This window comes from Cupressus sempervirens, chromosome 2, assembly GCF_028749045.1.
Source record: "Cupressus sempervirens isolate cs-2001-9-10 chromosome 2, ASM2874904v1, whole genome shotgun sequence".
NCBI classification, from domain to species: domain Eukaryota; kingdom Viridiplantae; phylum Streptophyta; class Pinopsida; order Cupressales; family Cupressaceae; genus Cupressus; species Cupressus sempervirens.
The window spans coordinates 394,114,568-394,130,815 of record NC_143119.1 but is presented as its reverse complement, the minus strand read 5'-3'; positions in this window follow the sequence as shown (position 1 = coordinate 394,130,815).

The following is a 16,248-nucleotide window of genomic DNA, read 5'->3' as shown; positions in this document are numbered from 1 at the left end:
TATTATAACAAGATGACTCAAAACCATTTTCCATAGAACCATTGCTGGTATCAACTCATAGTAAACAAAGGTTATGAATGAAAATATTGGGCTTTTAGGACTAGCAAAGAATTCTTCATTTAATTACATTTTGATTTGGATATCTGTCTTAAATGCAAATAAGATTTTTTTAGGCATATTTTAATATATAAAATTCCCTCAGATAATAAAAAGTGACTTTCCTCAATATTTTGCAAAAATTGTGTCCTCTTGATGATGATGATGATGGAGAAAAAGGCAGAGTTTGTAGGAACTAGCTTTTTACTTTCTCCTCCATAGTTTTCAGCTATATCAAATCCTTCACACGCTCTTCAATTTTCTTCTCATTGTTACAAAATGTCTAGCTTCTAGTGGTGGGAATTCTAATCACAATAATATAATGGCTTGTTCAACAACTCATTTTTTGTGAAATTGAAGAGCACAAACTAGGCATTCCTTATAGTAGCCTAGAAAACAAAAACAAAACATAATTTTCATCAAATATTTGCCTAAGATTAAATCTTTTCTAAACATTTATTTCTTTCCATGCTTGATTATTGTTGTCATAAAATTTTTCACCTAAGGACAAGCTTGTGAAACATGGAAACAACCTCCAAGTTTTGGGACTTGAACTATGAGGTTGAGTCTCTAGAGAAGGCTGACTTCCTTTGCTATCAAGATACACCTAACTACACTTGGAAAGGAAAAGGAAGAAGGAATGCATAGAAAGCAACTCTACCTACTTCTAACCTAAGGGGGTGATCCACCAAAATAGAATGTTCAAACTAATATTTTCCCATATATGCACTTTTGAACCATCATGACACCAAAAGATATACACATCCATACTTGTTTTAATCTAACAATCACATGTAGATTAGAAAACCAAATAAATGACACAAGGAAGATGAGAATTCACTTATATATCATTCATAGGCCAAAAGGAGATACAGTCATGCATGATTGCAGATATCCACAATATACTAATGAAAGGAAAATAGGTCTTGCACAATACATCAAAAGCTGGAGGAGATAAGGTAGAATTTCATATGAGTTCAGAGGTAAAGGGAATTTACAATGAACTTGCAAAGCAATATCAGAGAAAACAAAGAAGAGTTGACCTTTACAAAGATTACAAAAATTGCCTTTATAGCTCAAGCACAACTGAGATATTTTATGCCCTAAACCAAACTTAACCACTACCATTTAGGTTTGCAAAGAACAATCATGCAAATCTAGAGAAAATCTGATCTTGGTACAGATTTAAATACAAAGAAATCCAACATTTTTCCAACCAGAGCCTTGAGAAGACAAAATAGTGCCATTAAATTACTCTAACCAAATAGATGGATAAAACTAGAAGTGGTTGAGTGTTTTCCTTTGTTCACTGAGTGTGTGCACAACATTCATTGGAAAGTGGTTGGAATCAATCATGAAGATCAGATCATGCAAGAAAATAATTCTTCCCCTATTTCTATCTCATGAGTCGGCAAGGTTAGTAGGTCAACTGAGTTCTGCAACCAAAAAGTGCCATGTGGACCAATAGTCTTTTTTTTTTTTGCAACCTTGTGAGGTCTTCATGCATTTGACCACAAAACCTACTAACCATGCAGCCTCCAACTTAATTATGATGTCACATAATGGTTAGCCTTAACTATGACTACCTTTCTAGGCCTACCAAGATACATGGCAAGACCTTGCTATGTTGCTATAGCTAAAGGTCAATCATTTTCCCATAGCGACAAAGCGAGAGACATCGATCTTCCTCCATCTGATAGCTTCAGAGGTACACCCAACTTGTTAGTACACCAACCAATAGAAACATAACCCCTTACAAACGTAAATAGACCCACCTACCACACATCAACTCATATATTTGTTGCTATGAATAAATATTGAGCAAATCTGTATAGCAACAAAGTGACCATAATTGATTTGTTTGCATTGGACAGTGGAAGGTATAAAAGAGAACATGTGGCCCATGACCTAGACTCATCAAAGGCTCAATCAATAAATATTCCAATGTATGCCATCTTAGTTTGACTCACCAAAGAAACTCAAACCCACACAAACACATGGTGCAATGCCACTATGTCACTTGAAGTAATGGGTGTGCAACTCCACATAGTGACAAGGAGACCACCTTGGATGATGAAAGATCTGACAATGGGGAAATTGCAGCAAGGAATTAGCCTAGACACCTTGCACAGTCATATCATAGCCAATGAGAAACCAAAAAAATATTGACAAGCTCTGACAACTACCTGACTATTATGACAAGAAAGGGGGCCCACCGAGCTGTCACTATGTCACATGAAATAAAGGTCATGCAACTCTATATAGCGACAAAGAAACCACCATGGGTCTTCTTGCATCAGACTATAGGAGGTAGAAACTAGCACCCTTAGAAATAACTAACCCCACATATTCTTCAAGTGTAAGATCAGAACCAAGAAAAATTCCCTTTACAACCTTACAAAATCTGACAACTTTGTAAGATCTTACATCTTCACCTTTGGCCTTATGATCCTACGGCCTCTACAATCTTATGATATCCTCTTTGGTTGTTCTAGTGTATCATCATATCACTAAAATTTCTCCTTCTTGATGCTACAATTAAAGCTTCTATCATAACATTAGAGCTAAACACTTTAAGACCTCTGACCACTCGACCGACGTAGAATCTTAAGTCTTTCTCTCTCTTCTCTTGATGCTTCAATTTCCCAATCTTACGACTCCCCAATCTTACGAGTCTAGCGTGACATCAAAACCTTTGAAAATTTTCCTCGCAATGCTATGCCATATTGTAATATCGGAAGACCCATGCTTTACTTTACTGATTCTATGATGACCTTTGACATCATTTGACATTACGATCTTATGGTGGACCCCTTTCATAGCATCTTACCTTTACTCCTTGGGCTTCTTGATCCTATGACCACTATAACATCATAGGCCCCTTTTCTTTAGCTCCCAACCTTACAATATTATGTTTCCATAGTATTGAATATTAAATGGGGAGTGGTCATTTCTCTTTTAAATTCAAATGTGGTGATTTTGGTGGGAAGGCAAAATGACCAACCATTTTGGCGACTTAGAGGGCATGCAAGCTAGCTATACATAAGATTAGTGACCTGAGCCATCCATTGGACTATAGAGTCATGAAAAATGTGGATCCTATGCATTATGAAACCCTAACCCTACCTTTGTGATAGCAAAACATTGAATATCCTGCCTCTCTAAAACTAGAACCAAGAATCAAAAACCCTCTACAGCTTCAAAAACTTCAAAACTTGGCTATCTCACAGAGAGAAAACTTGTACCTATGCACTTCTTGGAAAGAAAGAAAACTATTCTAATATGTACAAGTTATTCAGAATGCAAAAAATTAAACAAAACCATTAATTGGCTTGTTGAAATAGCTACCCTTTCTCACAATCTGATTTTTTTCTTCCATGCATGAGGGTAGTTGAAAATAGTAGCAAGCATAACAAACATACTACTGCAAGGAATACCTTCCAATGCTGAAAACAATGAATCTTTCTAGAACTAGGGCATTACCCTCTTGACCAAAACATGCTTGCTCCTCTTCGTGATCTTCCTCCTCATGCTCTAGAATGATCATGACTGGGGGCAACTTGCTAATTTGTTAAAGAGCTAGATGCCTTATGGGGCATCTTCTTGATGGTTTTAGGTCCAAAAAATCAGCCTTGACCTCTTCATTGTACTTTGCAATGATAGTATCCTATTGGTTTGAAAGTGGCACCTCCTCTTCTTGTGAAGAAAAATTCTCCACCTCTTGTCCATGCTGCTCATGAACCACTTCCTCTAGAGCTACTAGTATGGTGTGACTCTAGACTTGTTGTAGTGGAACATGTTCCTCATATACAAGAGATGATGATTCAATATCTATGGAAGAGTAGATAGCATCCAACTCATCCAAAAGATCATATAGCATCCAACTCATCCAAAAGATCATACTCATCATTGATCTCCTCTATTATAGTTGCAAAGACATGCATAGGTTGAGGGAAAATCTCATGTAGGTTAGCATATTCCTCCTCAAGGACAGAGCTATCCTTGAGGCTTTCTTTTCCATCCTTCACATCATGGAGGGTTGTATGCAGCAATGAATTGTTCTCTTCTTGCTCAACTTGCAATAGATCCTCATCATCTTTCAAAGGCTGAGAAGCCATGACTTGTTCCTCAAAGAAAGGAACAACCTTTTCTTCTTTTTCTTCCTCAAAAAAAGAGGGAAGCTCATCAATTAAGAGGATTGGATCATCTTCCTTCTTCTCAACTACAACCTCCTTGTTCTCCTCAGCAAACTACAACTCCTCTCTTTGTAGCCTTGTGGGTTTGGATTCATTCTCCCAAAACTCTGTATTTGTACCATCGAGAGTCCATACAACTAGTCTGTCTTGAAATAGGGAAATAGTGATAGATTCGGGGGGGGTCATGACCAATCCAACTCTCTTTTATTGGGGGTGGAGGGGTTACAGTAGCAGGATCTTGTGAGGGACGGGGCTTCCTAAAGCTTGAGATGACATATTTGGTAGAAGCGGGGGCATATGCTTCCTTGGTTTGAAAATGAGCTTACTGGAGCCTCATTTCCTCCTCTCTCACTATAGAAACTTGTGCAAGATTCTCCTCAAAGTATCTCTATCTCTCTTCTTCTTGTTCTTGTTCTTGTTTGAGATAGGCTTGGTAGGCCATCTCCTTTTTTTGTCTCTCTATTTCTTATTGCCTTGCAATCTCATCAAGTTGCCCATTAATCTCCTCAAGCAACCTATCCCAAGCCAACCACTGATTATCTCATTTATGAAGCTTGGCATCCACGCTTTTTTGGAATTCCAAAACCATATCCTTAAAATATTTATATGGGGATGGTGGGATAGGTTGAATAGGGGTGGGAGGGGGTAATAATTTTGAGCATACTTGTTGTAATCAACTTGGGGTTGTGATTGAAATTGGCCATATGAGGGTTGAGGAATAGCCTTTTCATGATATGGGGGGGAATAGTAATTGTTTATATGAAATGGGTCCATGACTAAAGCTTCATAAAAACCACAAACTTATAGAAAACCTAAAAATCACAAAGATCAAAGGTGATCTTTTACATACTAGCACTTTGTCTATATGAAACCAGAAGATGTGCACTAGAGTCACCATGGTGTTTGATTAAATGCCTCCAAAGGCACTAAGAATAACACCCAAATTCTTCATGTATCTAGATCAACTAGCAAACTAGTAGACTTATATAGTTGAATCTTCTTTGTCCCACCGAGCGTGCCAAAAACTGTTGTCACAAAAGTTTGCACCCTTGTCCAAAGTTTTTACCTAACAAAAACCTCGTGAAACATGAAAACCACCTCCAAGCTATGGGACTTGAACTATGAGGTTGAGTCTTCGAAGGAGGATAGCTTCTTTTGCTATCAGGATGAACCTAACTACACTTGGAAAGGAAAAGGGAGAAGGAATGCGTAGAAAGCAACTCTACCTACTTCTAACCTAAGAGGATGATGCACCAAAATAGAATGTTCAAACTAATCTCTGCCCATATATGCACTTTTGAACCATCATGACACTAAAAAATATACACATTCAGACTTGTTTTAGTCTAACAATCACATACAAATTAGAAAACCGAAATAAATGACAAAAGAAAGATGAGAATTCACTTATATATCATTCATAGGCCAAAAGGAGATACAATCATGCAAGATTGCACATATCCACAATACACTAATGAGAGGAAAATAGGTCTTGCACAATACATCAATGGCTAGAGGAGATAAGGTAGAATGTCATATAAGTTGGGTGAACCCACAATAATGGGTTCCACTTTAGTGGAATGAACAAAATTCGCAAAGTTGAATAAATTTTGAAATTCTATGCCCCGAACGTTCGCATGAACATTATGTATATGTTCGGATGAACATATCCCTTACATATGTTCGCATGAACATATTAGCGCGTATAATGGCATGTTTGCGCAAACATACGTCGACAATATGTTCACACGAACATATATTATGCCAATTTTTGGCGATTAAAAATGCAGATTTAACCTTTTTTACCTCATTTTTACGATGACTACTGTTCAATTAGAGGTTTGGAGCAAATGCATGATTTGTACTGCCTCCATCAACATCATCCTGTCACTTTCACTCTGATTCTCATCTTCATGTATGTCAAAATATTATTAATTTAATGTTTTGAACATTTTAAAAGCATTTTTTAATGTTATTAAAGTAGATTTTAATGTTTTCAATGCATTTTTTAATGGTTTTAAAGCATATTTGAATGTTATTTATGTTTTTAATGGTTTTGAAAACATATGTAAATGTTAATTTAATATTTTTATTATTTATTTATATTAATTTAGAAAACAGAAATATATTATATAGAAAACATTAGAAAACAATTTTAGAAAACATTAGGAAAAATAATAGATAATTTATAATATAAAATTTAGGAAAAACATTAGAAATTTTATAAAAAACATTAAAAAAAAAATTTAGAAAAAACATTACAAAAACATTAGAGAATTTATAATTTAATATAAAATTTAGAAAACAAATTTAGAAAAAAAACATTTAAAAAAATTAGGAAATTTATAAAAAAAAATAACAAAAATATTAGAAAATTTAGAAAAAACATTACAAAAACATTAGAAATTTTAGAAAAAAAATTACAAAAACATTAGAAATTTTAGAAAAAACATTACAAAAACATTAGAAAATTTAAAATTTAATATAAAATTTAGAAAATAATTTAGAAAAAGACATTTTAAAAAATTAGAAAATTTAGAAAAAATATTAAAAAGACATTAGAAAATTTAGAAAAAAACATTACAAAATTTAGAAAACAAATTTAGAAAAACATTAAAAAAATTAGAAAATTTAGAAAAAATAATTTTAAAATATTTTTAAAACTATAGAATTTTTTTTTTTTAAATTTAAAATTTAGAAAATAAATTTAGAAAAACATTAGAAAAAACATTAGACAAACATTAGAAAATTTATAATTTAATATAAAATTTAGAAAATAATTTTTTTACAAAATTACAAAAACATTAGAAAATTTAGAATTTAATATAAATTTTAGAAAAAAAATTAGAAAAATGTTAGAAAATTTATCATAATATAAATTTTAGAAAACAAATTTAGAAAAATAATAGAAAAAAACCATTAGAAAAACATTACAAAATTTATAAAAATATAAATTTTAGAAAACAAATTTTAAAAAACATTAAAAATAATAATATAATGTGTGTGTGTGTGTGTGTGTGTGTGTGTTAAATGTAGACATGTATGTTTTAGATATTAATGTTTATGTATATATGTCAAATTCACCTTAATGTCTTAATCTTAGAAGTTTAATTAAATGACATATCTTAAGGGTCTAGATCCTAAATTGTACATGTAACAATATAGACTAGAATTTATTATTTTTTGTTTTGAACATAGATGTACATGTATATTTGTTCATGGTTAAAAGTAGATGTATGTACATTTTTTTTATAAATTCACACACACACACACACACACACACACACACACACACACACACATGTTAACTATTGATCTTAATTTGTCTTATAACTAAGTGTACAATTAACTATATTTAATGACACATGTCTTAACCTGGGAGATCCTAAATCATGTGTGTATAAGAATGTAGATTAAAATATATATTTTATTTCATAAATGTATATGTAAATACGTCCATGTGTTAGATATAGACATGCATACATGTATGTATTCAATATTCATGTTTAAATGTGTAATTATTTTTAATGTCTTAATAATCTAAGCATATAATTAACTATATAATTTTCAATAACATATAACTTAGAACATGTATGATGTAAAGAATACATGTTACAACATCTAATTAATAAAAGTTTTAATTATAATCTAACATAACCTGATTATAATATATACAAACATAAAGAATGTGTACATCATGTATATTAGAACATGTACAGATCTTATATATAACTTAAATTTTAACTCTTAAACCTTAATGTTAAAAAATAGGACCCTAAATACTAAACATGGTCATAAGATCCTAATTGCAAAACCATAAATTTCATAAATTATAACCCCTAATCTTAAATGCTTAACCATAACTCCTAAATTTCAATTTGAATTGTAGACCTAAATGATAAACCCCAACATTAAATCTAGTATTTAATCATAATACTCGATCCTAAATTTAATTATAAATATTAAAACTGCATGTTAAGACCATAATCCAAAATCTAATCCCTAATACAAATCCTAACCCTCTAACCATACTAAACTAACAATGATGAAAACCCATACCCTAACCCTCTTTAAACCATACTTCTAACAATGATGTAAACCCATTTAACCTCTAGATCTAACCCTTTAATAATAATCATTTAAACCATAAATGTTTAACCATGACCCTAAATACTAAACCCTAATCTTTGTACACTAAGATCCTAAAATGTTAGATTTAAATGCTAAATTGTAATTCTAAAAGAATACTTAAAGATTTTGATGTCTTAATCTAAGTATATAATTAACTATATAATATAATTCAATGACATGTCTTAAGGGGAGATCCTAAATTATACATATACAAGAATGTAGATTAATTTGCATATCTACCTAGTACATGAATATATAACATACATGTACATCCAAAACCTAACCCTAACCAAGTAACCTTGATCTTAAAATTTAATTTCTAAACCCACTTGTTTATAAATGATAATAAATATCCCTAAATCATAATCTTTAACCAAATCATAAACTTCATATGCTAAGTTCCCTTATCCTAAATTCTTAACAATGGACCTTAATATTAACCCCTAAATTTAATGCTAAATAATAATATGTAAGTTCGTATAAACCCTAACAATGTCATAAGGTCTTAAATCTTACCCTAAAATTGAGCCTAATTATAACCTTTACACTAACACCTTATTTCAAAACCTAATTGAGGCCTAACTTACATAAAATTAAAACAAGTTGACCCTAATCCTAAATTGTTAAAAATTACATTTGAGATACATGCTCATACATTTAAACACATGTATGTTACATGAAGTATGACCCTTTTTTTACATGAACTTGAAACCTAAACCTTGAAACATTATCCTTTAAGAGTAATATAAATAATTTATTACCCTTTAATTTAATTCTCTAATAATATACCCCCCAAAGTATAATAAAACCCTATAACAATCAATTAAATGTAACCATAACCAAACTCTCAACTTTAAAGTTATCTTCAACCCTAACTATAAATCAAAGACTTTTGAGCCTCTAATTTGCACCTTGTCCTACTTTCTAGTTACCTTAACTCTAACCTTAATTTTCCTTAAATCATAACATTGATTAAACTAATATATATCCATATTTTAAGGTCCTAACTATAATATAATCTATATGAAAATTTGGAGATCTATATACATGGTTAAAAAATAGTATGATAAAAAATTGAGTGCATGCACATGTGTATTTTTTATTTCATAAATCTAAATTATAATTTACAACATCTTCAATCAAATGATATACTATTTTCACTTGTTTGAAAACAACACACATTAAAAAATATTATTATATATATTAATGTTGTGTTATTTCTATTTAACTTAGAAAATATAGAAAATATAGCTAATTAATTGTTAAAACACATTTTTAATTAATAATAAGTAAATATATTATTGAATTTTCAAGTATTATATATGATTCAAACTTGTTTATTTTGAATATTAGGGTTTAGTATTTAGTGTCATGGTTTAACATTTATGATTTATGATTATGATTAGGGTTAGATAGGTTACATCCTTAAATCCTAAATTATAAGCCCTTATACTAAATTAAAAGTTTGTATAAAGATTATGGTTTAGTATTTAGGGTCATGGTTTAACAAGTTTATGGTTTATGATCTTATGATTAGGGTTAGATCTAGGTTAAATGGGTTTACATCATTGTTAGAAGTATGGTTTAAAGAGGGTTAGGGTATGGGTTTATATCATGGTTTTAACATTTATAATTAAAGTTAGGATCAAATATTATGATTAAATGCTACATTTAATGTTGGGGTTTATCATTTAGGTCTATAGTTCAAATTGAAATTTAGGAGTTATGGTTGAGCATCTAAGATTAAGGGTTATAATATGACTAGGTTTAGTATTTAGGACTATTGTTTATCATTAAGGTTTAAGAGTTAAAATGTAAGTTATATATATATATATATATATATATATATATATATATATATATATATATATATATATATATATATATAAGATCTTTACATGTTCAAATATATGATCTACATTCTTTATGTTTGTATAAATTATAATCAAGTTATGTTAAAGATTATAATTAACTTTTATTAATTAAACATTGTAAGATGTATTCTAAGTTATATGTTCTTATATATGTACATGTGTATGTTATATTCTTACCTATATGAAAATTAATCTAAGTCCATGTGTTATAGATTATCTAGGTCCATGATGTGTGATGTATGTTCAATTACATACATGTGTATGATTTTTAATTTTAAAAATAAAAAATTCTATGTACAGTAGGCAGTTTAGTGAGCTTCATACATTTCTATAAATATGGCTTCACACAATTAGTTTGATGCGGCACCTGATGTAGTTCCTACTGTGGCTCCTACTGCAGCACAGGTTGATGTGATTCCTATTGTAGTGCTTGATGTAGTTCCTGATCTGGCTCCTCATGCAGCTCATCATGTTGCTCATGGTGGGGCTTGTGTTGTAGCTCATGGTGTACCTCGATGTAGGGCTCATTGTGTAGCTCATGTTCTAGCTCCTGGTGCGGCTCCAAGTGGTGTAGGTCCTATCGTGTCTCCTAGTGCAGCTCCTGTTCTAGGTCAGGCTGCACCTACAACTCCTACTGAAGGTCCTACTGCACCACCTCCACACATCGATATTGATGCTCTATTTTCATTTTCAGAGTAGGAGATTGCTAGATTACAACACTCTACATCAACCTTTGATGATGGTCTTTATAGAGACATATGTATTACGATATGTAGTAGTTTACAAGATTTGACAGCTAGGTTTAGAGCTCACCATTCATTTACTCCTACCATATTAGCTTCCATATCTAGGAAGCCTAGGGCTAAGGTCTTAGGAGATGCATCTTTCAATGATGTCAAGAGGGTAGCCCCCAAAGACATCATCAAGAGAGAGCTCTTTCCAACGTATGAGGGTACATAGGGTAGGGTGAGAGGTTATAGAGTCACACGATGCAACCTTGTTATTGCTAGCATGATCTATCCATGATTTTTAGCAGCACATGGTCATTATCCTAATAATGATTAGATACACCTTTATTTTGCACAGCAGTTGTACACTGAGTTTTGTATAGGGATCAATGTCAACTACTTGGATATTCTTGATTATTGCAGACAGGGTGTGGTCGGATCACAAATTGTGACTAGTACCGCAGTGCACATCGTCTACCACCTGCAGATGTTAGATAGTTTGTTGGATAGAGGATGCCTCATGTGACTCCTACACATGCGCCTATTGCAAATAGAGTCATCATTACTTCCTAGAGGGGAGCAATTGACATTATTGGGCACATTGCATCTACAACATCTAGTATCACATTAGATTCTATTGCTCGTTATCTTCATAGTCGATGTCCTCATCCACTTGGTCAACCATCTTCACAAGCATCTAGTAGCACTTCAAGAACCTCCTCTAATGATGCATATAGAACTACTAAGCTACCACTGCCATGAGATATTCATTATCTTTCAAGACAATAGACACATATGGATATGGCACTGTATTTTTCTGAGGATATGTTGTATATTATCAACTATATTTATGATACACAGGGGATTCTAGTACACTTGGTGATGGATGTTGTTAGACAACATTAGAGCCCTGGCATAGTTCCATAGACACAGGCTGCCACCCCAGTGACAAATGATACACCTATGCATAGCTCATAGCATTCAACACCAGGCTCACGACACTCTACAAATGACTCGAGCATACGAGTTGGAGATGTCTAGATCACAGTTGAGGGTCTTGATGAGTTTGGTGAGCAGTTGCAAGGCCTATCTGAGATTGATGCTAGTTTGAGCCTAGGTATTTCATCCTACATGGACCTATTGTTTCAACCTGGCAGCACTAAAACCCAGCTGGTTACATAGTCCACTTCACTCAGATTTACTAGCAATTCGACATGGTGCTGAGGGAGGTTCAGCAGGTGTCAGAGTTTCAGGCTCAAGTGCATTGGTAGATGATACAATAGAGTCTGCCAATCATCCTCCACCTCCGGAGACCCAGGTACATATATTATTTATTTTTAATTTTAAATATATATGAAGTTAAAAAATATGTTCATTTATTAAAAAATTCAATTCAGATATATATCTAGAATATTTAATTTGATCTTTAACTCATAATAAATCATGCAGGCATAGGTCGCTGAGCACATGGTTACACATACTGCTAGTTCAGGGCATCATGTATGTGAGAGAGATGATTCTATTGAGGCACCTAATAGTGCTCAGGTACTTAAGCTTTAAATAGTTTGTTTAAAGTTATTTAAATATTTTGAAAACTAGATATATATCTATATATGTGCAAATTCGTATTTAATTTGAATGTACATGTACATGTGTATGTATATATATTTGTAGGGCTCAGTTGATGGGCCTTGGCGAGAGGATGTACAAGAGACACGATCAGAGGGTCATTTTTTTCGTATGCATCTTGAGGGGTCCCTCCAGTAGTAGATCAAATATATATATATATATATATATATATATATATATTGATGCATTTATATATTAGAGACAGTTTACATGTACACGTGTATTTCAATACCTTGATGACATACATATACTTTCACTATTTATTTGATTATTGAGTACTTTAGTAGTTAGATACCATCACATGTACGTATATATGACTTTTTATATTTTGCTATGTACATGTATTGATTCGAGATTTATAGTTTGCATTTCAGTTACATAGAGATATATTAGATCTATAGATGTTTATTCTTGAGATGTGTATATGTGTACATATGTATATATTTTTTGTGTTATAGTTATAGAACATGATCTTGAGACATGTGTATATGTATATCAATTGTCAATTAGTAGGAAGTTAGATAGATATAATATTCTTAAATTATCAATTACTAACCCGCTAAAGATAAATATTAGTTTTATGTGGATAAAAATATGTTAATTAGGTAAGCCAATAAATTATTTTATAATTTTTTTACAAAATATAATATTAAAAAAGTGCATATTATTTTAAACTAATTTAAACTTTAAGACTACATGACCGTAGATGTAATAAAGTAACATTAAAATATATAGTTTTTTAATAAACTAACCTAAATGATAACTATGAACTTATAATCTTACAATTTTAAAAACACATTTAATTTTCACTTATCAAATTCAATCTATTTTGAAAAAAAGTTGATCTAAATGAATTTAAATTATTAAATTCATCCATGGTACAATTAATTTAAATTATTAAATTATATAGTTTTTTAATAAACTAATGATAATTAAGAACTTACATGATCATACTTGATTAAAAACACATTTAATTTAAGATGAAATTCAATAATTTGAAAAGAAGTTGATATTTAAGAATTGTAAGATATTAAATTATTTTTGATATATATCTATAGATCTAATGATTGCATAAGTTTGATCTAACTTAAAGCCTATTTATATCAAGTTGTTAAATTATTAAATTCATCCATGTGGTACAATTAATTTAAATTATTAAATTATATAGTTTTTTAATAAATTAATGAAAATTAAGAACTTATGATCACAATTAATTTAAACACATTTAATTCAAGATGAAATTCAATAGTTTGGAAAGAAGTTGATATTTAAGAATTGTAACACATTAAATTATTTTTGATATGTATATCTATAGATAATGAAATTGTGTAAGTTTGAACTAACTTCTAGCCTATTTATATCAAGTTGTTAAATCATTAAATTCATCCATAGTACAATTAATATTATAGTTTTAAATTAAACTAATGATAACTAAGACTATGATCATACAATTAAAAACACATTTCATCAAAGTTGATATTCATATTATTATAAAATAAATCTCAAAGGTCTAATCAACCATGATGTACACTTATAACATGCAATATTTTTTCATAATCTTCAATGTCTAGTCTCCACTTGTGACGTACATGCTTATGTTTGACTGGATGCAAACAAAGTTCGATAGCAATGACCACTAATACATTTGGCATCAATTTGTGATAGCTATGTGTCACAATTATGACAGCTATGTGTCGCCATTGCCACAGTAATAGATGTCGCTATTTTTAAGTTGCAAAATACGACATCTACCCTATTATGTTGCAATTACGATGCATAGCCATTGCAATCCAACCCCTTTCTTGTGACACCAACCTCGTTGCAATTCGTGGGGTATCCGTCACAATAGCGATGCCTCCAAGGTTTTTGCAACAACAGTTGAGGTGTCCACTTGTAGCGACTCCAATAGTAACCCTGTCACAATAATTCCTTTTTGTTTTGCAATTGCGACAGCAATGGTTGAATTGCGATGGAAGGGGGTGTCACCTTTACAGCAACCCCATCGCAATTCATCATTTTTTGTGTCATAATTGCGACGAGATGCGACAGAACATGGCGTCACCACTACTACTCTCTCGTCACAATTGCGATGACAACAGAGTAAAACATAAAAAAATTGTTGGCTTCTAGCTACGTCAAACAAAATCAAACCTTTTAAAACCTGTGTAACTTCATTTGGTCACATCTTATATTTGAGCAGGATGGTGTCTTATTGGTGCTCCCTCGATTATTTCATGAGATATTATTATTAGGTCATCCAATTGGCTATAGGAAAAAGATGATTCCTGAACAATCAAAATAGCAATACGGTCGATCTACATTGCATTTGGACACTTGGTTTGAGGTTCATCTCATCGATTCCCATTCATCACAAGATCTTTATTTGATTAGACCTCGATTAAAAACATTGATATTTCTCGAGCCCCAAGCCTAAATCATGCAGGCTTCAATCTCCACATATCATAAAGCCTGTTTATAGAGTTGAGCATCCCGTAGCTGGAAGCTTCACTTGCATAAGCTCTTGGATGGTGTGAGAATGCTCAGCTCTATATACAGGCTTTATGATATGTGGAGATTGAATCCTGGATGATCTGGACTTGTGGCTCGAGAAATCTCAATATTTTCTATCGAGGTCTAATCAAATAAAGATCATGTGATGAATGGGAATTGATGAGATGAACCTCAAACCAAGTGTCCAAATGCAATGTAGATCAACGATATTGCTAATTCAATTGTTCAAGAATCATCTTTGTCCTATAGCTGATCAGATGGCCTGATAATAATATATCATGAAATAATGGAAGGAGCACCAATAAGACACCATCCTGCTCAAATATAAGATGTGACCAAATGAAGTTACTTAGGGTTTAAGAGGTTTGATTTTGTTTGATGTTGGAGGTAGTTGAGAATGACGTAGCTGGAAGCTTCACCTCCCTTGTCTCCTCCCTTTGCCTCACTCCTTCTCAGGCCTTAATATGTCATACTTATGTTGCTTAAATCATTGAGTACTGACAATTTTCCTAAAATTGATTCCTTACATTTCTCTTTTCAAAAGCTTTCTTATAAGGATAAACTATGATAGAAACAATCTCTTGAACATGCACACACTTTTCCGGCTATGGTGGACTAGGAATGTGCAATATATATTTTGTGCACTACAATATCATGTAGTGAAACTGATTATACAAATACAAATATAGAAGTAGTGAAACCATGGAAGCAAAAGCTAGTAAAATTGGGAAGGTTCAATGAAAACAAATATTATGAAGAAAGATTGCAATGATGTGGCATTAGATTGAATACATCGATATATATAATTGGATCAAAAATATCTTTGAATATTAATGCCAGTAAAGAAGCATCATAATTTTCTGAGATGTGCGTATTGATCTCATCATTTTTTTGTTAATTAACATTAATTGAATGATTTGAACAAAAAATTACACAGAATAATAAAGCTACTTTGATTTTTAATCCATGTCACTCAGGTAGAAGAAAAACAAAACAACTTTTTTTTTTAATAATATGTATAGCATACCTAAAATGCACTCGTAAAGCCCCATCTCAGTCAATTTGTTGTCAATCTTGGGATGA